Source organism: Prionailurus viverrinus, chromosome F2 (assembly GCF_022837055.1).
Source record: "Prionailurus viverrinus isolate Anna chromosome F2, UM_Priviv_1.0, whole genome shotgun sequence".
In the NCBI taxonomy this organism is placed as follows: domain Eukaryota; kingdom Metazoa; phylum Chordata; class Mammalia; order Carnivora; family Felidae; genus Prionailurus; species Prionailurus viverrinus.
The window spans coordinates 52,828,427-52,855,244 of record NC_062578.1 but is presented as its reverse complement, the minus strand read 5'-3'; the positions used below and the strand labels follow the sequence as shown (position 1 = coordinate 52,855,244).

The following is a 26,818-nucleotide window of genomic DNA, read 5'->3' as shown; positions in this document are numbered from 1 at the left end:
GTACATTTCATCTCCCCCAACATTTTCTAAGACCTTCCTACCTGGCAAGTGTGGTACCTGGCATCTTAAGTTATCAGTGAGATTGCATCTCAAAGCAATGGTGGTGTTTGCTGGTGTGTCTAACCACTGTGTTGACCCATGTCACTTTTCCATATAGGCTATCAGGATTCACTTTTTTTTTTTTTTTTTTTTTTTTTTTTTAGAGAGAGAGTGGGGGAGGGGGCAGAGGAAGAGAGTAAGAATCTTAAGCAGACTCCAAGTGGAGCCTGATGTGAGGCCTTGATCCCATGACCTGAGCCAAAATCAAGAGTTGGATGCTCGACTGACTAAGCCACCCAGATGCCCCAGGATTCACATTCTTATGGTGGTGCAGTGGAAAGGATTTGAAACTAGAACCCTGTGAAGAGAGACTTAGTGAGGCTGGAACCTGGTTCAGCCAATCATCTGGAACAGACTTTCGGGCCAGCCATGCCCTCCTTGTCTACAAAGGATCTTGAAAGCCTTTTACTGTTTCATTTCTGTAAGTTAATGAATCACCTATATTTGAAATAGTGAACTTGTTAAAGAGACAGAATTAAGCACCTGATGAACACATACAATTCTGGGAGAGACGTGCATATTTCTTTATGCTAATTAATATGCAACGCAACAAATGGTTTGTTTTTATTTTTGAGAGAGAGAGCATGTGTGTTCACAAGAAGGGGAGAGGCAGAGGGAGAGAGAAAGAATCTTGAGAAGGCTCTGCACTCAGTGTGGAGCCTGACACAGGGCTCCACCTCATGACCTTGAGATCATGACCTGAGCTGAAATGAAGAGCCAGAGGCTTAACCAACTGAGCCACGCAGGCGCCCCAACAAATGGTTTTTTATAATACAATAAAAATTATGATCATTTGTTTTGATAACTTCTTTGCTTAACATAGTATAACATCATTGGAATTGAATCTTGTTTTCAGGGAAAATTTTTAGAATGTCAAATACTACCCTTTTTTAAACATTTTACCTCAAGCCTATCACAGTCCTTCTGTCACTGACCTTCTAAAAGGTTGCTTCGATGATGGAGAAGGTATAGGTCAGAGAAAAAGTCAGAGAACACGGAAGCTTCTAGAATAGAAGATGAAATAAGAGCTTTATCCATGAAGTTGTGTCACTTCCTCTCTCTCAAGTAATTACTGTTCTGTGCAAATATCGGTCCCTACTTAAAGCTACTGAATGTAACATTAACATATTCTTACATATTTTTCAAAACTTTTAAATTAATTTAATCCAAACTAAAATTGACCTGAATATTTTGGGACACCAATGGAGGCTTTAAAAAGTGTGTGCTTTTTAATTTGTGTGTTTTAAATACATATTCTATTTCCTTTCACATTTTATCTGATCTTGTTTCTTCCTAATTTGGTTAAATATTACAGCTACTGAAATAACTCTGAAAGATTTTGAAAAAATCTTTCTCATGATTTTCCCAGAACAGCTACCTAGTATTATGGAATACTGAAAATGTCCCAGTGTCTTCTGTGACTGTTTCCTTGTGGAATAAAGATTACACTACTTCTAATGGTGATCTCTCCTCTCCTTATTCCATCCCACTCCTCTAAAAATAGACATGAAAAACAGAATAAGAAACACTTTTTAATAATAATACATGAATTATATTTAGCTTTCTGTGAATTTTTAAAAAAATATTTGAAAACTAGGGGGAAGAAAAGGTAGGTACCACTCTGTCCAGAACATTTTTTATTTAAATCTGCTTTGAGACCAAAAAATGGATTATATGCACCATCAAAAGACTTCTCATGGTTGTGAGTACTACAAAAAATATATAATCTTTCACAATTTAAAACTTGTAAAGTGTTGGGGCCTCTGGGTGGCTCAGTCAGGTAAGCATCCAACTTTGGCTCAGGTCATGATCTCATGCTTTGTGAGTTTGAGCTCTGCATAGGGCTATGTTCTGACAGCTCAGAGCCTGGAGTCTGCTTCAGATTTTGTGTCTCCCTCTCTCTCTGCCCCTCCCCCACTCATTCTCTCTCTCTCTCTCTCTCTCTCTCTCTCAAAAATAAACATTACATGGGGCGCCTGGGTGGCGCAGTCAGTTGGGCGTCTGATTTCAGCTCAGGTCACGATCTCGCGGTCTGTGAGTTCGAGCCCCGCGTCAGGCTCTGGGCTGATGGCTCAGAGCCTGGAGCCTGCTTCCGATTCTGTGTCTCCTTCTCTCTCTGCCCCTCCCCCCTTCATGCTCTGTCTCTCTCTGTCTCAAAAATAAATAAACGTTAAAAAAAATTAAAAAAAAATAAACATTACACACACAAAAAAATTAAAAAACTTGTGAAGTGTCTTAAAGCTTACAAGCCACTTGCCTTTGCAATCAAACTCATCTTTGAGTAAAGTCCTAATGTCCCCCTTGAAATAATTTGGTTTAAAAACAATTTAAAAATTAAAAAAAAGCAATTAATAAAATAGATTTAAAGTATATTTTTAACTTTATGGAAATTTTCAAACACACACAAAAGTAGAACACGTAGCATAATGAATCTTCATGTGCAGATTGCTTAGTCTCAACAGCTATTTAAATGAACAAAACTACATTTTAGCCCATAAACTAAAACTACAACTACAAAGTGACACTTTGTAGAACTAAACATGGGCAGTCTAAAATTATTTACTTGGATAAAATGAAATATTTCCATTACCATCTCAAACTCAGTCAGTTCATGAGAAAACAAAATGGATTATTAAAATCATGACAACTTATTAGTATGTCAGGTGGTGCTTTTATGTTCTACGTGTCTTATGATCAATAAACAATTGTAAAACTTAAATGGAATCAAATACCTGACATAAAATAAGAACTAAATTTGTGAAAAGTATTTCTGTTCTTTTGGACATATTAATAAACTATGGGTATTCAGGTAGCTGCATGCTTAAAATGCATACAGATCCTCCAGGGATGCTCAACATTTCAATCCCTCCTGTAGTAGTTAGAGTTACTGTCAGCATTTGGTAGCAAGCCAGTTCAGGAGAATTATCTGTCTCCTGATGAAGGGCAAAGAGTCAGCCAAACCCTGATAATCTGATAATAATTCAATGTAGTTTCATTCCAACTTCAGTATTTGAATCATAGGAAACTGAAGCCCTTCCATGCATGGGCAAGTTGGTCTGTTAGGGCATTTGGTATGTTTGTTGAACAGAATGAAATGTTTTGAGTGTGTAAATACAACTCTGCTAACTGGGCTTGCGTGTGGCCATTGAGGACTGGTATTATGACCTCAACAAAGCAAGATTATAGGACTGGAATGGGGTAGGGAAAATAGAGATAAATGAGGAACTTCCACTGTGAATGATTGGTCTTGGGACCCGACTAGTTCTTTGATCACCTTCCTCAATATTCCTGGACCTGACTTTAGATTGGAAAAGGGTAGTGCTTCCTGACTTTGTAGCATAGCTTCAACGATCTGGAAGCTATAAAAGAAGTGGTCCCTGGGAACCGTTTTAATGACAAAGTCATGTTTGTGAAACACCTGGTTTTTTTGTGAGTTATCTATCAGATTTGTAACTTACAGTAAGAGGGGATAAAGGAAACTTTTTTTAAGGTGGAGGAAACCTTTCATGTCACAATAAGACAGAGGTATTATTTGTATGGGTCAGGAGCATCTGGCTTTATTTTGTTTGAGCCTAAAATTTTCCAGCTAGCATCATGTTCATATTGTTTGCCATAGACATTTCAGATGTCCCTGGCCCATTGTCCTTCTGGGCATTTCCAGAGGACAAGGCAGTGTGAAACAAATAAATACATGTACATTTCCTCTAGGAAGCGTGGGTTTATAGTACTCTCCTGCTAAATTAAAAAAGAAACAAACAACAAAGAAGTCACATATTCCTTCTATAAGTAACTAATGTCATTATTGAAGAAGTTGAAAGCAAGTGATGAAGATTACCTAATTGAGCTTCTAAGTACTCCTTTAAGGTAGGAGAGCACTGAGCTTCTCAAGGACAGGTCTGCAGTTCTCTTCTCTGGCCAGAGTCCCTTCTTTCTGGTACTGGCATTTGTCAACTTGCCCAACAGTCCTCACTGCAAAGTAGGATAGATGCTCAACTGTCAGTCAGCCTCTTTGGCCTCCTTTTAGTTCATCTCATAGACTATTTAGAAGGAGTTAAAACTGTAAGCAAAGACGGTTTTTAGTCAGTGTTTGAAAAAAAAATCTTAAAAAGGGTATTGTTAGTTATGTGTGAATTTAATTTTCTTATCTGTCTCCATTATCTCCCATTTCTATAGGTAATGGTGGCTTGCCCATTGTAATAATCTTTAATTATTATTTGTGTTTGAAAATCTAGACTTCAGGGTCTATAGGGGAAAAAAATGTAGAGATGAATGAGAAACAATTCAGCTAATTAGATAGGATAAATAGTCATGCCAGAGGTCAACAAATTCCTGTCCTGAACCTCTCAGCATGACATTTGGTCAATCTCTGATCCTCTGGTAATGTTGCCAAGGTAGACAAGGGCCCCTTAGCTTCTACTACTACCTGATGTTGTCATCAAGTCACCTTCACCTGTTTGTTCTACCACTGCCTCACTATGACCAGATAGATCATGGTCTCTTTCCAATACTAACTACAGAGACAAAAATCTTCTGTATCGTATTCAGATGCTAAAGCACTTTCTCACCCAATAACCCAATAACTTTTGGGCAGAGCAGCAGGGAAGCTTCTGTTCCAATACTGGAGAATGAGATCTCTCGCTAAAGAATGAGTAGGCAAAATACTCTGATATCCTCCTTGAGGCCAATTATTTTATTCTCAGTTTCTAGCTCTGGGCACACAATAATTAAAAAGTACATCCTTGCTTTTTTTCTTTTTTTTTGGCAACTCTTCCTGCTACTGAGAAGTATCTAATTCTCTATGCCCTTTAATGGTACACACTGATATAGAGTTAAATTTGTATTTGTTTCAAAGAAACACATACATAAATAATTATCCATGTATTTTTTACTTATTTCCAAAAGCATAGAAGTGATGATATTTTTTGTTTCTAGATATTATAAAATATCCTGACTTATAGTCCAAGCCAAAGTAAAATGTTAACATAGATATTTACATCTGCCATTTTTGTTATGACTTTCATAAATCAGTGCAAAGTAGTAACAAAGTGTTTTAATGTCATTTTTAATTGGCAAACAGTGGGTGGGAAATTATTTAGCAATAGAAGGTGAAATTATGAAACCAGTAAATTATACATGGCCTAATACTTTCCACTGGAAATTCTGAATGAAAATGTAGAAATATAGAATTAAAAAGCATGGAAATAGAAGAAACCTTAAAGGTCATTGAGTTCAGACCTGTCTCCCACCATGAAATCTTTTAACCACCTGCCTTGTAAGAGATTTCAGGTGCTCAATAAAGGAACAGAAGAAAGCAGGTACCTAGGTTCAGCTTGGGCATCTCTAGGAATTCCTTTCTGAAGGTGACTCACTCCTGTTGAACGTTTCCAACATTTAGAGTGCTCTTTTCTATGCTACTTGATAACATTTATTACCTTATTATTTGTTAGTATCACCTTGGTAGTCTCCAATCCGTAGAAAGAGAAACCCCACTTGAAAGAAATACAAGGGCACTTTGCCAAACTTGATCACCTTTCAGCTTTTTAAGGGGAAAAAAGATCCAAAAGGAAACTCTAGGAAGAGCCATTTTATCTGCTGTGGTTATTGATATTTCATATTGTTTTAATATGCTGACTTATCCTGTCCAAATAATGAATACAAAAATTAATGTCATATAAATATAAACACAGAAGGGAAGGCTTAGCAAAATCATCTGAAGAATAGAATGGTGCTGGGAACAAAAATCACATAAACGTACTCTGCAGTTTAATAGAAGTGGCTAAAAGGTATTAGTGATAATCTGTTAATTCAAGATGGCTTCTATCAGTTTACCTCCAGATAGCCTACATTTTCAAGTGAGAAAAAGCAGGCACATTGTCATGATATCTCTTAAACCTACCCTCGTCCCCTCCCTTCTTCCTTATTCTGACTCTGAAAACTAACTCCTCTAGGATAAACCCTGATAACATTAAATCTGGAGCTACCATCAGGGCTGTTTCAATGGATTACCATGCTGAACCTCCTGGCCTTCTGTCTGGGACTGAGACTGGGGCTAGCTCTCGGCAGAAATGCTCATCAATCTTCCCTTGCTTTTGGCCTCTGGTTTCTGAGATATGGTCTAGTTTCTTGCTTGTATGTTTTTAGTAAGAGTCAACTGGGACAAGAGTTTTCCCTAAAATGCACTGACAAAAGTAGAGAAAGTGGGAATGAGAACATCGTAGCTGTATAGCTCTACCAATCTTAATCCATTTGGCCTCAGTTTCCTTAAGTGGAAACTTACTGCTACGATGCTTCTGAGAACCAGACCTCCATCTCCAACCCCTAGCTTTAGGAAAAATGTCAGTATATTTCACAGGTCACAGAATGCTTGCTGGGGACTATATTGTGTATGTATGTGAAATGTATGAACCTATGTAATAAAGTGAATCATTTCCCCCAAGATGGATGGTCTCCACAAGTTGTTGTAGAGTTAAAAACAGGTCAAACATAGATTTCTTTAAAAGATGGAAAGTCTAAATACATCAGTGGCTTCACTTAAGATTCTTCATTTGTTTTGTTACAGAGGGTTAAAACAAAGTCACAGCTGCATTCCAGCTTTGTGTAGTACAGAAAGTAGATAAGATTTTACCCCCAAAATATGGAAAAATGACATATTTTCCATTTATATGTGGTAAGTCAAATTTATTGAGATATAGTTGGCATACAATGAAATTCACATTTTAAAACTATACTGTTTGATGAGCTCCAACAAATGCATGTGGCCATGTGGCCACCACCACAGTCAAGATACATAACATTTCCGTGGTCCCAAGAAGTATCCTTGTGCTCCTTTGCAGGCAGTCCCTTCTCCCCACCTTAAACCCTAGGTAGGCCCTGATCTATTTTTATTCCATATAGTTTTGCCTTTTAGGGAATGTTTACTGTCAGGTGCAAAAAATAATACTAGTAATAAGTACTTACAGGTAAAAAGTTAAGACATCAGCAAGCTCTGATGGAAGAAATTAAAAAGTAACATATGACTTGTGTGACAATTTCAGGTTATAACTTCTGGTGTGAACACTAACTTTTTTCTTCTACACTGTGCACATCATGTTCAAACATTCAATGAGTATCCGGTGTTAGGCCCTATTCAGTGATCAGTAAGACTGACACTGCCGCCATAATCAAAACAATACAGTTTGGCTTAGAAACGGACAAAGAGCTCAGTGGAATGGAATAAGGAGACCAGAACTAGATGCACACATACATGGAAACTTAATATAAGGCAAAAGTGGCATTGTGCTCCAATGAGAAAAAGATCTTTATTAAGTGGACAGTTTGGCAAAACCAGCTCTTCTATTGGAAGGGAATAATATTACCTCACACCACACATGAAATTAATTCCAAATGGATTGAAAAATATAAATGTAAATAATGCTATTAAAATATTAGAAAATAATTTTGGAGAAGAGTTGGAGTGGAGGAGATATTCCTAGGAGAAACAGAAAACCCAAGAGCCACACACATCAAACAAAGACATATTTGTGTGGCAAAAAGTGATATAAACTAGGTAAAACACAGATTGATTTATGATGGTGAGTTAATATCTTTGATAACACAAAAGTTTCTTGAAAACTGATAACAAAATAATCAAAAGAACAACATATCAGCAAATTTGTAACTGCCATAGCTCATACACTAAAAAGGTATTTATCTTCATTATTAGTCAAAGTAAAAATTAAAATGAGAGTAAAATGTAATTTTTTTTTCCTTTAGATTAGTGCAATTTTAAGGACGAATAATACCCAATACTTTTGAGGATGTGGGAGAACATATATTCCAACATTGGAGTGGGTGCAAATAACTTCCATCATTCTGAATCAATTGGCAAGATTGACATTTTACATACCATTTTGGAAATCTTTCCTCCTGAAATAAAAGGATCAGTAGTCATACAATTATATACAAGACTATTTTCAAATATATTTACTGGATTATTGTCTAAGGGACTAGAGACAGGCTGAATTTCTTTCAAGAGTAAAATAATTGAATAAATTTCAACACATCTACATTTTTAAATGTAATGTAGATATTAAAACGAATGATTTTGATGTATTGGTTGACTTAAATGGATATTGATAGTGGTTTTCTTTTGAGAAAGTACATTGTACAGTAATGCATATAATGTGATTCCACTTTTGTCAAATGGTATGCATATGTTTTAAGGCAAATACATATGCATATATTTACATATAAGAACTTAGAGAAAGCTGTGAAGTTATTCACACCAGAATGTCAGGCTATTAACCCAAGAGTGTCAGAGTAGAAGAGATCATTGTTATTTTTATTTTAGAAAATAAATCTTTAAAGTATTGTATCTATTATTAAAAAACACATAAAATTTTGAAATTAAAAATAAATTAGTGAGAAAATAAAAAGACTGAGCCAGTCTTCTAGATGAACTGGGGCCAGAGACATTAACTGTCTCTGTCATATACTGCATATACTGCAAAACTTGCTCGCCAGTGCTCAGGAGACCAAGCCCACATTATGATGGGAGCCCAAGGGTATGAAGACACACATCATCTGAGGCCATAGTCATGGACAGAAATCTGGGCTAAGGCTCAGGCAACTATATTTATGAGTTAAAATAATTCTGGAATAGTGGTTAATTTTTAAATTAAATTTTCATTTCAATTGTCCTGGCAGCTGATATGCCAATTTGAAAATACAATCATTTAAAAAAATTTTAATGACAGCAAGTATTATGCATTGGGATTTAAGGTAAAAAGAACTCTTTGTTACGCCCATCTGTTTTAATAGTGGAGAGAATAAATAGCAGAGGCATCAAAGCATGAATTCTGGAGCCAGACTTCTTGGATTCAGAACCTAGGTTGGTGTCTTCTAGATCTGTGATTTGGGACAAATTACTCAACCTCTGTCTATGCCTTAGGGTCTCCATCTGCAAAGTGGGCATGATAAATATACCTATCTTAGAAAGCTATTCTAAGAATTACATCAGTTATTATCTGTAAAACATTTGAAAAGATGGCAAATATGAATTGCTATGCACGTGTTTATTTTTTTTTTTGATGCTTATTTATTTTTGAGAGAGGGAGAGAGACAGAGAGTGAGCAGGGGAGGGACAGAGAGAGACGGAGACACAGAATTTGAAGCAGGCTCCTCCAGGCTCTGAGCTATCAGCACAGAGCCCAATGTGGGGCTTGAACTCATGAACCATGAGATCATGACCTGAGCTGAAGTCAGAAGTGTAACCAACTGAGTCACCCAGGCTCCCCTCTATGCATGTATTTATTAAAGACCTTTTATTCTTCTGATCATTCTGCACCATTTTCTCAGCAATCCTTTCAGGATTTATTCTGGATTCTTTTCAGGATCTTTAAACTATAGATTCTCTGATGATTTAATCCCACATCATGATTTTGGTTACCCCCTTTGGACCCTAACAACAATATTGATCATTTTGTGAACTTCTTGGGGATAAGGAACTGGTGCCACAAAGTATCTTTGTACTAAGCACAGGACAAGTGGGGCACCTGAAAGGCTCAGTCGGTTAAGGGTCCAACTTCGGCTCAGGTCCTGATCTCATAGCTCCTGAGTTTGAGCCCCATGTTGAGCTCTGTGCTGACAGTTCAGAGCCTGGAGCCTGCTTCAGATTTTGTCTCCCTCTCTCTCTCTGCCCCTCCCCCACTCACACTGTGTGTGTGTGTGTGTGTGTGTGTGTGTGTGTGTGTGTGTGCGTGCACGCGTGTGTTTCAAAAATAAACATTAAAAAAAATTTAAGCACAGGACAAACTTCAGAGCATTCAATTCAATGTTTGAACCAAACTGAACTGAGTTGTCAAACCTTCTTGACCATAATGAATTAAGTCCGCTTTCCAATCATAAGCGAATGCATGTTCTTGTTTACTATAGGGTCAGTGTTAAATTCCAGTGTGCTCAGTTTCATAAAAGTTAAGTCTATACTTGCAGGTCTCTCTCCAATAGCCATATATATATTAAATGGATGAGTTGATAATAGAAATAAGTTTTCTGAGCATGAGATTTAAAATAAGGAATTCTTGAGATCACTGAAGAGTAGATGATGTGGTAAAACTTATTATGGGTATTATGGGTAGTTTACCTTATAGTATATTTGACCTGTTGGCCTTGAAGGGAATGCAGTTATTGAATTTAGGTTTAAAGCCTTTGAAATATGTAATTTACAACACATTTTGAAAAGGAAGTAGGAAGGTGAGATCCTGGTTTTGTACTCTCGAAGTGCTTGCTGCAACAAGAATTCTTTTTTTTAGGGAAAAAAAAAAACCTATGTTTCAATATTTCTGGCATATAAAAAATGTGCAAGAGAATATTACAGCACCCTTACCACATTTCCTAAGTTGAAATTATTTTTAGATGAAGGGAGTAGCCACAACTATTTTCTACAGCTCTGTTGTCTGGATTTGCTCTGTACATTACATATATATATATATATATATATATATATATATATATATATTCCTAATTATATTTTAAATGTTTCTAAAGTGCTACAAACCTCCTCTTTTGCACAGAGGTTTACTTTGGCAGCGTGTAATTGTTTTCATTATATGTTATCCTCTGTTTGGCCTTACTGTAAGCTAAAACAGACAAAAGATGTCCAGGAAAATTAAGCCAATTCTCAAATCTGGACATGGAAGAGTCTCCAGGGGAGGATTTGCAATGGAACTAACGTAGACTAAGGATCCTCTTTAATTTGCTATCCTGTCAAGGTTCTGCCACATCCATTATTGTGAAGGGTAATTGCATTACATATCAAATTTACCTCTCCCAGACCCCTGCAGAATTATCCTTTTCCAACTCCCAGGCTAACCTGACTTTGGATAACTAAACTTCAGCATGTTATGCATGGTAGATTTAGCTATTCCTGATGAAAACCAAGGACTGACGCTGGGCATTCAAACACAGCATGTATAGCCCTCACCGTGTTCAGAACAAACCCATGAGGTAGGAAGAAGACATGTTTTCACCATTTTACCGTAAGAAAACTGAAGACCCAAAGTCACAGTGCTAGGTAGTGGCAAAGTCATGATTAGAACCTGGCTTTTCTAGGCATAATAATTCTCCATTTTTATGTCACCACATTTTTATTCTAGGAAGTCCTATTAATACTGGGTCACCATGACTTAAACTATATGGAATTTAAATATTAAGTATATTTGACTTATCTGAATCAAAAGAGACTATCTTGATTGTGTGAATTAATGTATTCTCACTATGTGGACATTCATTGAGACATGTATCTGCAAATTCAACAACAGAATATTGCAGCCTCCTCTGAGCCAAAGTCTATAATAACCTTTGAAAATGCTCTACCTGCTATGTTTCACAATTTCACATCTTAGAAATTAAAGGAGTCCTTTCTTTTTTTTTCTTTTTACCTGGAGTATATATATTATGTCCACTGTAATTTATCTCATTGTTTCAGTTTCTCTGTAAAATGGTAATAATACTAGTAGCTACTTCATAAAACTATGATTATAAACAATAAATTTAAGTACATCACTTAAAACAGTGTGTAGACATTGTTAGAACTCAATGAATATTCTCTTCCTCACCATGCTCTTTTTTCTCCTCTTCTTCCTCCTTGTTCTTATGTAACCTACATCTTAAGAGTAACACATTATAATTTTTACCTATTTTTCTCTCTTCCTCTTTTCCATAAAAATACTAATTCTGTGCATCACTTAAAAGATTTAAAGTGGAAGTGTTTATCACTCTTCATATAATCTCTTTATTAAACCATATAGGAACTTTCTATTTCTTCGTAATACACTACAGGAGTACTTTCTAGTACTAATATGATCCATATGATGTGGAAAGAGTTCTTGGCAGTAGGAAATGCCTCACCCTCTCAACTGGTCAACTTAGGTGTACCACCAACTCCTGCCAAGACACAGAACGTTATTGCCTCAGTCTCTTTACAGATTCAAGGATGTGCATCGAAAATTCTGCAATAAAGGAGGCCCACTCTAGAGATTATGCCTTATAAAGTCCATTAGGATGGTGTACAGGATGGGACAATCAGGCAGTTTTGTTTATTCAAATTATAGTGGACTAGAATGCTTTGTAAAAGAAGGCTCAGAATAAATTTCTGTTTACAACATTGAATTTGACCCATTTGACAAAGGGTCTTTTGGTTATTGATCGAGACATTTTGTATAAAATATTCTTTCAAGAACCTTTGCAAAGTTGTTGAGGTCACCATACGTTCTTCACAATTATGACTGTGATAAATTAATAATCATCCAAGAGAGCCTCCTCGAGTGACTGGCAGTTGTTGCTGCTAGTTATTGGCTGGGGACTCGCCGAGGTCTAATGACCAGAGAAACTACATGCAGACTGTTCATGTGGCTGCTTTCCTAGTATTTCAAGAATGAACATTCCTAGATACTCAGGTAGAAACTGCAAGACTTCTTAAAACCTGGCTTGGAAATCCCAGAATGTCACTTCTACCACATTGTACTGGTAAAACCAGGTCAAAAGGCCACCCCAGATTAAAGGAGAAAGGGAACAGATGCCCATCTCTTGATGTCAGAAGCAGCATGCACTTAAAGGGAGAGAGGGGATTAATGGAAACCATCAATGAATGTCTGTCACACAGTTCCACCATACCGCCCCCCCCACCACCTTTTTTTTTTTAACTCTTAAATCATATCTCTTTGGAACAGTAGATCTAGATCAGAGGTTTTGAAACCTTTTGAGATCGGAGCTCTTTTACTATCTTAAAAATTATCGAGGCCCATTTGTCTGCTTAGTACTATCTATTGATATTAATTACATTAAAAATTAAGATGGAAACATTTTAAAAATATTACTTTATTTTAAAATAACTGCAATAAAGCTACTATTTGCTAACATAAATAAATATATTTCAACAGAAACAACTATACATTTTAAAACAAAGATTTTCAGAGAAAAGAGTGGCATTATTTTACGTTTTGAAAATCTTTTTAATTGAAGACAGCTGACTTCCCATATCTCCTTCTGCAATATGTTGTTTTTGTTGAAGTATATGAAGAAAATACAGGTTTACAGAAGTATGTTGGAAAAAGTATTTTTATAACCTCTTCTAATAATTATGAGTATTCTTCTTTGATACTACTCCCAAACTTATGCAGGTTTCTTTAATGTTCATTCAAATGTGGAATCTGAATCCATGTCAACAAATATTTATACTGTTATGTGAAAATACTTCAGTCTCTCTTGGACTTTGAATAGATCATTCATCAATGTGATTTTGTAACATTTGGGAGATACTGATTATTAAATTTAAAAGATGGCCAAATGAAATGATATATTTTATTATACAATATTTTAAAAATCACCTTTATTAATATCAACAAAATGCATTCATTATAAGTCTTTATATAATGGAAAGATTTCTGGCTTGCAGTAGTGAATACAGTGTTTTCAATATTTTGATTGTCTCTTGAATTTTATTTTTCACAACAAATATTGTCAGTTGTTTTCCTTTAATTGACACATTTCACTCATTTTGAGAAAGTGGCTGCCAGATATCCGACTCTGAATAACTATAGCTTGTCTGTTAGTCAGTCGCTCAAATGAACTTGGTGCCCCATGAGCAGAGAGGCAGATCCAGTCTGAACATCATACAACTTATGAGGTCTTTTCTTGGAGACAACTATTACACTTAAGTGTGTGGTGTAAGTACTTTATACACATCTTTGTGTATTCACACAGAATATTAAAAATGTGTATTCAAGAGTTAAGATTTAATAAAAATTAATAATCTTTACTGTTTCACTGAGTGAATTGTTAAGGGAAACTCTTTTTTTCTTTTTTTAAAAAAATTTTTGAATTTACATCCAAGTTAGTTAACATATAGTGCAGTAATGATTTCAGGAGTAGATTCCAGTGATTCGTCCCCTTTGTATAATACCCAGTGCTCATCCCAACAAGTGTCTTCCTTAATGCCCCTTGCCCATTTAGGCCATCTCCCCACCCACAACCTCTCCAGCAACCCTCAGTTTGTTCTCTGTATTTAAGAGTCTCTTATGTTTTGTCCCTCTCCCTGTTTTTACATTATTTTTGCTTCCCTTCCCTTATGTTCATCTGTTTCGTATCTTAAATTCCACTTATGAGTTAAGTCATATGATATTTGTCTTTCTCTAACTGACTAATTTCGCTTAGCATAATACCCTCTAGTTCCATAATACCCTTTAGTGGGAGGGGTGTACAAATGGTAGTTGCAAATAGCAAGATTTCATTCTTTTAAAAAAAATTTTTAATGTTCATTTAATTTTGAGAGAGAGAGAGACAGAGCGGGAGTTGGGGAGGGGCAGAGAGAGAGGGAGATATAGAATCCAAAGCAGGCTCCAGGCTCTGAGCTGTCAGCACAGAGCCTGATGTGGGGCTCGAACCCATGAACTGTGAGATTGTGACCTGAGCCAAAGTCAGCCGCTCAACTGACTGAGCCACCCAGGTGCCCCAAGATTTAATTCTTTTTGATTGCTGAGTAATATCCCATTTGTACTGTATCACATCTTTATCCATTCATCTGTCAATGAACATGTGGGCTTTTTTCATACTTTTGGCTACTGTCGATAGCACTCTATAAACATTGGCGTGCATGTACCCCTTGGAAACAGCACACCTATAAAGGGAAACTTTTTTTTAAGGTAAATTTGTGGTGGTGAAGAATGCTGTGATGACTGATATTGATGGGTAGCATTGCTTTGATTTGCTGTAGGGCACCAGCAGTTTCATCCATACTGCTTTTGCGCCAAGGAAAATCTCAACATCATGAGAAAGGCCAATAACATCTTAATATTATTATAAAAATAATTTTGATCTTGTAGACTCCTTGAAAATGTCCCAGGGAATCCTCAGAAGCACTGATCTAGATCAAGTGTGAAGGGGCCATATGTCTGTTGTCACTAAAAAGAGCTCCTTCATACTGATGTGAGAACTGGCAAGGCAAAAAGTCCTGGTGGTGTGCTGTGATTAGACAGAGAAGTCCAGAGTTTAGTTCTCTGAGCAGCAGTTTCTGTATGGTATGGATTTGAACCCAGAAATTTCCAAATGACATGGACAGAAGATGTGGAAGAGGTGTATAATGGGAAGAAGTGGGGATCGTTTTTAGTATAAGCCCTGGTGCACGCCTCAGTATATTAGCTTCTATTATCATCTCTATTTTTAAAAATATAACCACTCATTGTTTTTCTTTTATCATTGTTAAGACATAAATATAAAGATGCACAAGGGGAGTCATTCATTATATCTTAGTGTGGTAGAAAGGGTCCTGACCTAGAAATAATGTAGAATATCTATTCTAAATGTAGCCACTTTTGCTTGGCTTGACATAAATTACTCCATCTTGAAACCCATTTCCTACTTAAAAAAAATAGAGATTTGGAGTAGAGGATTTCTTTGTTACCTCCTAACTTCACGGATATCTACATATAATGTGCTGACCCTGGCTGGTACAGGTTCACAAGAGTTGAGTCTTTTCTCAACTATGTGTGTAGTGGCATCAGTTGGTCGCTTGAAATCTGCCATAGTGGGAGCATATCTATAACAGCCTTGTACTGTAGAGCACATGCATAACTTGGAACTTGCTAGAGTGTCCAACTGATTAAAAATCATAGCAGAACTTGTGACAGGTGTGGGATCCACAGATGCCTTAGTTTGATTTGGATGTCTTTTCCTAATTGTCATACGTGGTTTATCTAAACTGTTCTGTGTTCTTGTAATTTACTTTGTTGAAAGAAGATAATAAAAATGCAATAGGGAGGGGAAAGTTTTATAAGCATATATCAAAATCCCTTTTTATTTAGTAATTTATTAATTTATTTAGATTTATGACCTATTGATATATTTCTTCCATATTATGCAACTAAAAAATTAAGTTCCTTTGTCTGTCTGAAATAATAACTGACCTGTTTGGGCCAATTCAGAATACAGAGACAGAAGTAAATAATGAAGTCAACACTTGAGAGTAACAATCCCTGACATAAATCAAGTCTGTCCCTCAGACTTCAGGACTCCTAAATGTCTATCTTATATATCTTAAAAAAAATTTTTTGACCACCCAGATGTAGAGCAGAAAAAGAGAAGGAAGAAAAATGATGGAACAACCAAGAAACTTTTACTAATTTTAAAAAATTGATACCCCATAGGACATATGCTGTCTTTTGGAAAAATACCTTCCCATGTCCCATTCCTGTCATGTTCACGTCTCTGTACCCAGTTGTCATAACGTCCTAGTCTGACATGGAAAAATGCTACTATTTGCTTTTGGAAATGTGATTCTGTCTTGCTGGCAGGGATTCCTTTGAAAGATCCTTGACCCATTCTCAGGATGCTCTCAGTTTGCCAGAAGCAAGCAACAAAGGGGATGGGGTTTCACAAAGAGAGAATTCAGGGGACTTTGTGAGTGTAATTCCTCTTCAGGGCTGCCCTCGCATTTCTGCCAAGACCCAGCAAGGAGCCTTCATGAGGGTACCTAATCTTCTCTTTCAAAGATATCCTATTACTCAGGCTCCAAGCTATGAAGTAGAGCTTCAGTAAGCATGAAGTGATTCTTGGGAACCTCTGGAGAAGCAAACATTGACAGGTAATGTCACAGCTGCCTATCACTATCCAACTGGGTTGATCTCTGGGCAAGTTCCCGGCACACACAGTGTTGCTTTTAAGTCCTGCTGATTTGGATTCAAGTTTTCCTTTTAGGATTTTGCCTGAAATTTCTGTTTGACTTGGAACTCCCCAACCAGCAAATTAAGTGAAATGAGCATGATAAAAAAAGTTCATTGAAATTTACCACAGCCATTTGAAGAAACTTCCAATAAAACCAGAAAAGAGAGCCAATGGCCATCTGCCCAGTGACATAAAACAAAAAGCTGCCCACTAGGAGATGAAATTAAAACACTAAGGAAACCAGGAACAGGAAGAATCCAACTTTTCTACAGTCTCCACTTATCTAAACTTCAGGCCTTCCCAAAAATTAGTGAAATCCATCTGGAAGAGTACTTAATACACTTCCCAGCTTGCTTTTCTTTTGCCAATGATAAAGTATTAACCAACACACACATAAACAAAACCCCCTTAAATATGAATGAGTGAATGGTGGGGTGCATTAAGGCACTCTGCCTTACACAGTGATCACCATGGTGAATAAAACTCATTTTTTGCACTCTGGCTCAGCCCCAGGTTAGTAGAGGAGATGTGTAGATAAGATGGGTGTAATATGGGATGGAAAGATTTTTCTCTCAGAATAGTAATATATCTATTTTTGAGATACATTTTCTGCTTGATAAAATGAGTAAGGATTGGCATGCCACCAGAAGAGTTGGTTTAAAAAAATAATCTCCTTTATAACAGGAGCTACAGTTCATAGGGTGTAAACTCACACTGACTACATCTGTATCAGCTATTAAAAAAAGAAAGACAGAAAAAAAACCCCACACAATTACCAAATAAGTTTTGGAAATCTAATGTGCAGCAAACAAAAAAAAACAAAAAAAAAACCCAAAAGATATCACATTAAGAAATGAAATAAAAAACAAAAAGGTAAATTGAGTGAAAATATAATCAAAACAGTTAAAATGGCATCTAGTTTCTAGTGTGTGTGTATATGTATGTATTTCTTTTTCTCTGACATGCATGATAAATGTATATGCTTGCATGTATATAGTAAAGTACTCTGCACATAATAAGCACTCAATAAACATTTGATGACAAATAACTGGCTGATGAATATATCACATAGCCTTTAAATGCTGCTTTTGCAAACAAAATCAAAGACTGAATGGTTTATTACTACATACAGACTTTAAGTCCCTGACACATGTGTCTAATAGACTTTAGATATTTGGCATTCCCTCTCTATATTCCACTTAATTATTGTATTAACATTTCCTCGTAATTTTTTCTTAGATATTTGTGTTTTCCTTCTCTTTCAAACCACATTTTCAAAACTAAGATATTCCAGGGTTCTGATATATGACAATAAAGCACATTTGCTAAATTTTTTGCAAACAATATTCATAGTTATAAAATGTGTGTGTACTTTCTTAGATTTTTGTGTGGAAGGAGTTCTTTCATCATTTTTTTTTACCAGTATCCCTTTGGGATAACTCAAGACCCCAACATCTGGTTAGTGGTTTCTTAGAAAGGCACACTTTTCAATACACAATGTTTTTTTTTTCTTAAAATAATAATAACAACCTAATTTGCATGCTTTTAGTAGCTTAAACGGTTGAGTAAAATTTACTTTTCCTTAATAAATATCAGTTTTTACCTTATCACACCTCAGTGCACCTGTTCCTGCAATAATGTAACATTTTAGATTAAAAATACGTTTGCACATTAATAATTTGGGAAGTGAAAAATATGGAAATATGTGCAATACCCAGTAGAAGTTGATTGATCCAGTGGTAGAAGCATGAGTAACATAAAACCCTTGTTGTGTGTGGGAGAGGTGGAGTAGTACAGGTCTAGTATCAGTAAACTTTAATTTAAACCAAGATTTCATCACATTGACATTGAATAAATTTTTTAACCCTCTCTGGGACTGTTTCCTAATCTATAAAATTAGCAAATTTATAACTCAGACTTTTCATATATATAATGTTCACTCTCTGCAGATCACTATTCTAAGCACTTTCCAAATTGTAACTTATTTAATTTTCATGACAGGTTTATGCAGTAAACACTTCTAGTTCCACTTTAAAAATGAGGAAAGAAGATATTTCAACAAAGTGATTTTCACCTAGAAGGCCCCCAGTCAGTGGCATACCAAGGTGAGGCCAATTGAGGCACTCTGCTGCAGGTGCCTTTTAGTAGATAATTTAAAATTAATAAGAAAACCAACTAAAAGTTGGCTTGCATCTTATCATTATCAGACAATAACAATTTTAAACAATGTCAGTGATAACATACTCCTGTTCTCAGGGTGGATCATTCCCATCCCTCATCCCTAAATACCCACTGGCCTCCATATTTGTAACCTTGCTTTTATAATTAAAGTAAGAAAAATAAAATTACAAGGGTCTGTAAAACTAGAAAATTTAAGAAAAATATGAATAACCTCTAGAATTTCAGATAGCCTTGAATGAGTTAATTTATACATATATGTATACAGTGTATATGTACACATACATGTGTATACGTACATAGTATAATACATACCTCCGTATGTATATACATGTGCGTGCACACACCTTTTCTCTTAGGATAATTAACATCAGTGGCATCTGCATTTTGCCTTTATACTATACATATGATATACGCTGGAGATTTGAGTTTGGTAAAATTTTCAATTGCAGTTTCTTTACCACACACTTTCTTTTCAAAACAAGTACATAGACATTTTTAGAGGAAGTTGCAGGTTAAAACATATAGTTCCTAAAATAACAATAATGATAGTAACAACAGCAAAAACAAAAGTAAGTAGCCCTTCTTTCCATTATTTTTTATACTAAAAAAATTCAAGGGTGTTTAAGCCCTATAAAAGTTAATTTAATTGAGTCGTGAATCTATCTCAATTCAGCTTCAAACTTCATATGGAAAAGTCATATTTTATAGTGCAAATTATCGAGATGGACTAGTTATAGTTAGAGAAGTCCAGTGGATAATTTCTCAATTACCCATTTGGCCAGACTTCTAAGCCAGTTGGGACGTCTTAAGCAGCAGTGTATACCAATGTAACAGAGTCAATTTTGGCAACAGATGTGATTTTTAAAAACAACAACATCAAGTTCATTTTGGATGGATATACCCTCTAAGGATTATGTCAATTTAACAACTTAAAAATATTAACAAAAATATTAGTTTGAGTTTACAAATATTAATCCTTGGGTCTTATTTTCTATGAAATCTACTTATCTGCTTTTATATTCTTGACAAGACTGTAATTGAAAGCTTTGGACTTTGAGTCAGGATTTTTCAGTTCAAATCTTACCTCCCCAAGGAATTATGTAACACTGGCTTTCACACATGTGAGCTTCAGTTTCCTAGTGTGGAAACAGGTTGAATAACACATGACAAGGCATGCTCTGAAGAGTAAATGGATTAAATTGATGAAGCCTAGCTTTGTCCCTGCTTTTATGATCTGTGCTCAAAAATAGTAGTTTCTTCCCTCACATCTTTCTACTTTTCCCATTTCTCCAAAGCCCAAGATACTTTAAGATAGCTCCCTGAGTAGTAGTCATTAAATTTCACCTCCAGTGGCTTGCTATCTTTAGGAAGTCCCTAGATGGATTACATTTCAGTACCTGCAGGTGAGGTCTGGGCTGGCTAGCACACATAGCAGATTCATCCAGATGGGATTATGACTGGGAGTTTGTAAATTTCCTGCTATGCTCATGCCAATGTCATGAGGCATCTGGTGAGGAAATTCAGCCTGTTCATTTTTGAACAAGGCACCAAAAAATTTCCAGTATGTTTATTATATAGTTGTTTTGGAATAAACGACAAACAAAAGCTATATTTCGACATTAGAAAGATGTTGATGTATACTTAGAATTTTTTATGTGTGCCAAAAGAAATAGAACATTCCCTGCAAAAGTGTGTATTGATGTGAAATGAAACAAATGGTGCTTTATTTATTTATGTAAGGCTAGAACATTGGGAATATTGCATCATTTAAGCTTCATCCTTACAGTTCATTACCTACTAAAAATGAGCCCTGCTTATAAGAATTTGTGTGGTCAGTGATGAGCTGTGTTTTGAAATGGAGTGTTGTAGATTAAGCATTAGAAAGAGAAAAGAAAGGAAGGAAGGGAGAAAGGAGAGAGAAGGAGAAAAAAAGGAAGGAAAGGGAAAGGAGGAAGGGAGGGAGGAAGGGAGATAGATATTGTACTTGATCTTTTGGAACATTAGAGAATATGTGCTTCAAAGTTGCAAATTGCCTAAACTCCAAGCTCAAAAATCTTAGAAATACTTTTTTTCCTTGATGCACTGACCCACAAATCACATATTGATAGCTTAGAAATAAACTTAGCTTTTTAACAGATTTTTTTAAAGTTTGTCATTTAGTGAGGACCCAAGGTCAGATGTGAAGGCCTGTATCCTCAGATTTTCCCTTTTTCAGGGGGATGAAATTCAGATTCCCCTTGGCCTAATACTAGATATCCTCCATAGTTTGCCTGTCCTTCCCTTTGTTTCTTTCTGTTCTTCCTTTTTGTTTTTTGTATTTACATTGTCTGTATTTTAGAGCTAGTATTATATAGTAAAGTAATTAATAGCATGACATGTAGGCAACCCTAAATGTATAGTACTTTAACTTAAAACAGTTGGCATGTTGTACAATTTTATTTTATTATTTTTTAATTTTTTAACGTGTATTTATTATATTATTGAGAGAAAGAGAGACACAGCATGAGTGGGGGAGGGGCAGAGAGAGGGAGACACAGAATCCAAAGCAGGCTCCAGGCTCCAAGCTGTCAGCACAGAGCCTGACGTGGGGCTCAAACCCACAAACCAGGAGATCATGACCTGAGCCGAAGTCAGATGCTTAACCGACTGAGCCACCCAGGTGCCCCTTTATAGTCATTATTTAATTTAATATAATTTTTTCATCATGGTAAATATACTCTTTAATCCCCATTTATCCATATATATATACACACACACACACACACACACACACACACACACATATATATATACATACATACAAAAAAACACTAACACTAAGATATATATAATATTTTCTTTATCCGTTCATCTGTTGATGGACACTTGGGCTGCTTCCATAGTTTGTCTACTGTAAATAATGCTGCAATAAACATAGTGGTGCATGTTTGTCTTTGAATTAGTGTTTTTGTATGTTTTGGGTAAGTACTCAGGAGTGTGATTCCTGGATCAGAGGGTAGTTCTACTCTAATACCTCCATAATATATTTTCCACAGTGGCTGTACTAATTTGCATTCTCACATACAGTGCATGAGGGTTCCTTTTTCTTTACATCCTTGCCCACACTTGTTGCTTCTTGTGTTTGTTATTTTAGCCATTCTTACAGGTCTAAGGTGATATCTCATGATGGTGTTGATTTGCATTTCCCTGATATTGAGTGATGTTGAGCATCTTTACAAGTATCCGTTGGCTATTTATATGTCTTCTTTGGAAAAATGTCTATTAACTTCCTCTGCCCATCTTTTAATTGGATTACTTGTTTTTTGGATATTGAGTTGTATCAGTTCTTTATATATTTTGGATACTAACTCTTTATCAGACAGGTCATTTGCACATATCTTCTCCCATTGGATAGGTTGCCTTTTAGTCTTGGTGATTGTTTCCTTCACTGTGCGGAAACTTTTTATTTTGGTATAGTCCCAATAGTTTATTTTTGCTTTTATTTCCCTTGCCTCAGGAGACATACCTAGAAAAATGTTGCTATAGACACTGTTAGATTACTGCATGTTCTCTCTTCCAAAATTTTTATGGTTTTAGGTCTCACATTTAAATCTTTAACCCATTTTCAGTTTTTAGAGTGGGCATTAACTCTTCTATAAATGTTTGGTAGAATTTGCCTGTGGAGCTCTTTGGTCCTGGACTTTTGTGGGTTTTTTGGTGATTTTGATTACTGATTCATTTTCATTACTGGCAATTGGTCTATTCAAATTTTCTGTTTCTTCCTGCTTTAGTTTTTGTAGGTTTTGTGTTTCTAGGAATTTATCCATTTTTTCTAAGTTTTCCAAATTTTTGGTATGTAAGTTTTCATAATATTATGTTACAATTGTTTGCATTTCTATGGTGGCAGTTATTATTTATTCTCTTTGATTATAATTTGTATTTTGGGGTTTTGGGGGCTCTCTCTCTCTCTCTCTCAATAAGTCTTACCAGAGGTTTATCAATTTTGTTGATGTTTTCAAAGAACCAGCTTCTGATTTTGTTTATCTGTTCTTGTTTTGTTTTGTTTTCTTATCATTTATTTCTTCTCTAATCATTATTTATTTCCCTTTGCTAGGTTTGGTTTTATCTTTCTTTATGTGGCTCATTTAGGTATAAGGTTAAGTGGTTTACTTCAGATTTTTTTTCTTCCTGATGTAAGCTTGTATTGCTATAAACTCTCCTCTTAGAACAACTTTTGCTGCATCCCCAAAATTTTGGATTGTTGTGTTTTTAATTTTCACTTGTTTTCATGCAAATTTTCATTTATTATTTGATTTGTTGGTTAACCCATTCATTGTTCAATAGCTTGTTATTTAACCTCTATGTATTTGTGATCTTTCCAGATTTTTTCTTGTAGTTGGCTTCTAGTTTCATAGCATTGTGTTCAGAAAAGATGCATGGTATGACTTCAATATTCTTGAATTTGTTGAGGCTAGTTTTGAGGCCTAATATGGGATCTATTCTGGAGATTGTTCCGTGTGCATTTGAAAGAATGTGTATTCTGCTATTTTAGGATGGAAGGTTCTGAATATGTCTGTTAAATCCATCAGGACCAGTGTGTCATTCAGAGCCACTGTTTCTTTTTTGACTTCCTGTTTGTATGATCTTCCCATCGATGCGAATGTTAAAGTCCCCTATTATTGTTTTACTATAAATTTTCTCCTTTATGTTTGTTATTAACTGTTTTATGTATTTGGGTGCTTTCATGTTGAGTGCATAAATATATACAATTGTTATATTCTCTTAGATTATCCACTTTATCATTATAGTGTCCTTCTTTGTCTCTTGTTAAAGTCTTTTGTTTCAAAGTCTATTTTGCCATCCATCTGCATGCTAAATGTTTCTCCATCCCCTCACTCTCAAATTTGCAGGTGTCTTTAGGTGTGAAACAAGTCTCTTGGAGGCAGCATATAGATACATCTTGTATTTCTATCCATTTTGTCACCCTGTGACTTTTGAATGAACCATTTACATCCAAAATAATTATTGATAGATATGTATTGCCATTTTATTACTTGTTTTGTTGTTTCTATAAATTTTCTCTGATCTTTCCTTCCCTTGCTCTCTTTTTTTTCTCTCTCGCTTTTTTTTTTGTGCCACTGTCCTTTGAATTATATTTTCCTAGGGTACCTCAAGGGGACAGAGATTGGACTAGGCAAAAGAAAGATTTAAGGATTTCTTACTCCCCTAGACACATACCATCTACTACCACCTTAGTTTTTTACCAGAATTTTTAACAGTGAAGAATAGGTTTCCCTAGTCCCTTTTGGTAACAGAGTGTTGGGTTGGGAAATGCAAGTCAATTATTTAGCCTGTAGACATGAGCTTCCTTTTTCTCTGATAGTATTGTTAAAAAGGAAAAATTGCATCTACACCATTGGATGAAAGGCCATTTGGGATCTTAAATAGTTCATAAGTGACCACTAACCCATATAATGTGTTCAAGAACATCAGAAAATGCCCCAGTTCTGCACCAAGCATCAAAATTTAGACAGCTAAACATGGATTGATTTTGGCCCCCACTCACACTGATGGCTGAGTGCCCTTGGGCAGGTCAGAACCTGTACAACTACTGTGGTGACCTCAGGCCAGAATATACAGTACATGTGAGCAGTTGGTTTAATTTGTCCTTTTTTAAAGTATATTTCCTCATGAGAACTGCCATTGTGTAAATTATAATTAAATGTAAATATTATACTTTATAATCTTATAATAATTTCCTGATAAGTATACCTGATAATCTAGTCTGTAGTGTTATATTATAGTCTATTGCAGTTGGCTCTCCTGGTCTCCTATTTGCTTTCTACAGCTATATTTGCTCACCCTTTTAGGATGGAAATAACCTGGTCTTAATCCTTTCAATAAAAAAAGGCTGGCAAACTTCTTTAATGAGTAAATGGAAAAGGTTTTGTAAGGCAGCATATATAAAAAAGAAACATTAATCCTAACCCTTCACTTTTTTAAATGGGAATTAAGGTCAGTGTTCCTAAAGCAGCCAACTGAAGTTCAGAAATTCTTTGGGAAGAAAACCAAACAGCTGACTTTCACTAGAGAGACAGGCATTTCAGGAGTTGGGTGCTAAGCACTGGTAGTGTCTTTCCAAGTAATTTCTCTTTAACTAGGTCATCTCTTTTAAGAGAATAATGAGAGGCCATAAAAGAATCATCATTATGTTCATCTATTTAATTCTTTGTTCGTAATTAGGTCCTTCTACTACTAAGATACAGTAAATCAGATTTTTTCCAGAAAGTCTAGCCTGTTTTGTAAGAGAAAGTGAGGCACTTAGAGAAACCTAAGTCTTTCAGTCCATCAGAAATTAATGATGCACTAAAGAATATATTTAAGAGAGCCTGTGGAAAGGAAAGCTTCAATCAGGGTAGAACATATCAAACTTTTTTTTTATACTCAAGTGGTAAATAGTATCTTTTTGGAGAGGAAATGTTTCTATGAATTATCTCTCATGAACGACATCATTTCACCCCTTAAATGTATATGTCATTTCATCTTCCAACACAGACACATCACTGCATCTGCTGTGAAATTCCCAGAGTGATCAATTGTCTATTTTTCATGTTCTAGTATATTTCAAAATTCAACCTCTGGATTTTAAATATGATGTGTAACTTACAAACACATTGGCAAAAATTTTGTTCCTTCAAAATTTACATACTTTCTTCAGGTCTCCCCAAATAGGAATTCTCCTGTTCATGAAGAAAATCTATTTTGTACTTGACTAAAAATAGTGTTGAAGTTAATTCCCACTTAAGAGAGTAAAGAATTGAGATACTGAAAAGAACAGTTAGGAAATGGAAAAGGATTTACCCTTTGTCAAAGAGGCCATTTTTAGCACCTTATCACAGCAACAACATAAGCATTTTGTAAATTTAGTTTTGACAGGATTGAAATTGTCACTTTTTCTATCTGAGATAAACTTTAGTGTATATTCATATTACCATTTGAATAAAAATCTTGAGCATTTTAGCATGACAATAAACTAATTCACATTTTAATCACATGTGATAGTTTACAAAGCCTTCACAATACTTTGGTATTATTCCCATATTAAAAGATGAGGAAACTGAGGCAGAGAAATTGAACCTTACCCCCAGGTCGTGCAAATACCTGGCAGAGTTCACAATCAAACTCATGCCTTCTGGTTGGTGTCCCAAGGTAGGTGTATATAACACAGAAACACAGAGAAAATACATGTAGTGTTGGTGAGCTACTAACCAAGGAGAAAGAATCTTTTGTTGTTTCCACCTCAATCAAGAGCAGATGAGGGTCAGAGACTTGGATTCTAGTCCTTCCTGAATGACTGAATCTCTGTGAGGCCTTCTTTTCCCTAGGCCATGGTCTTTAAAGAGAGGAAATTTCAGGAGACAACAGCCATTTGATCCTTTCCAGCCCTTGCACTGTGTGAATGTCTGTTTGTGTTTTGTAAATATGGCCAAATTTCAGTTATCTGATGAGTTAAATAATAGAATTAAAAAGGTTAAAATAAAATTAGTGGTTTCAAGCTCTGCCTTTTATTCAAGAATGCAGGATAAGAATTAGAAAAGCACATTGGTTTTATGGTATGATTGCGATTTTAGAAGTACCAGGAGAGTGTCACCTCCTAAATAAGCCCACAACATTTCCTGAAATATTTTCTTATATCTCTTAGTAAACTCACATGCATACTTGCACAGAAATGTAGCAATTATTTATATTACTGGTTCTCAATTGGGCATGACCTTGACTCCTAGTGGGCATTTGGCAATGTCAGGAGACATTTTTGTGTGTCACGGCTGGAGTGCTTCTAGCATCTAGGGGGTGGAGACCAGCA

The 26,818-nt window shown here is 35.7% G+C and overlaps 1 protein-coding gene across 4 annotated transcripts in view; it reads left to right on the top strand.

Moving 5' to 3' along the window:
• The window catches only part of ANGPT1 (angiopoietin 1), a 242,237-nt gene that overhangs the window by 95,877 nt on the left and 119,542 nt on the right, over window positions 1-26,818 (top strand). The window contains exon 1 of one of the 4 annotated variants that reach the window (XM_047842773.1): window positions 18,859-18,899. The exons of the other annotated variants lie outside the window; for them this stretch is intronic. The gene's annotated coding sequence lies outside the window, so the exon portion shown is untranslated. Of the gene's footprint in view, window positions 1-18,858; window positions 18,900-26,818 lie in introns of those variants that run through there. 4 annotated transcript variants of the gene reach the window in all.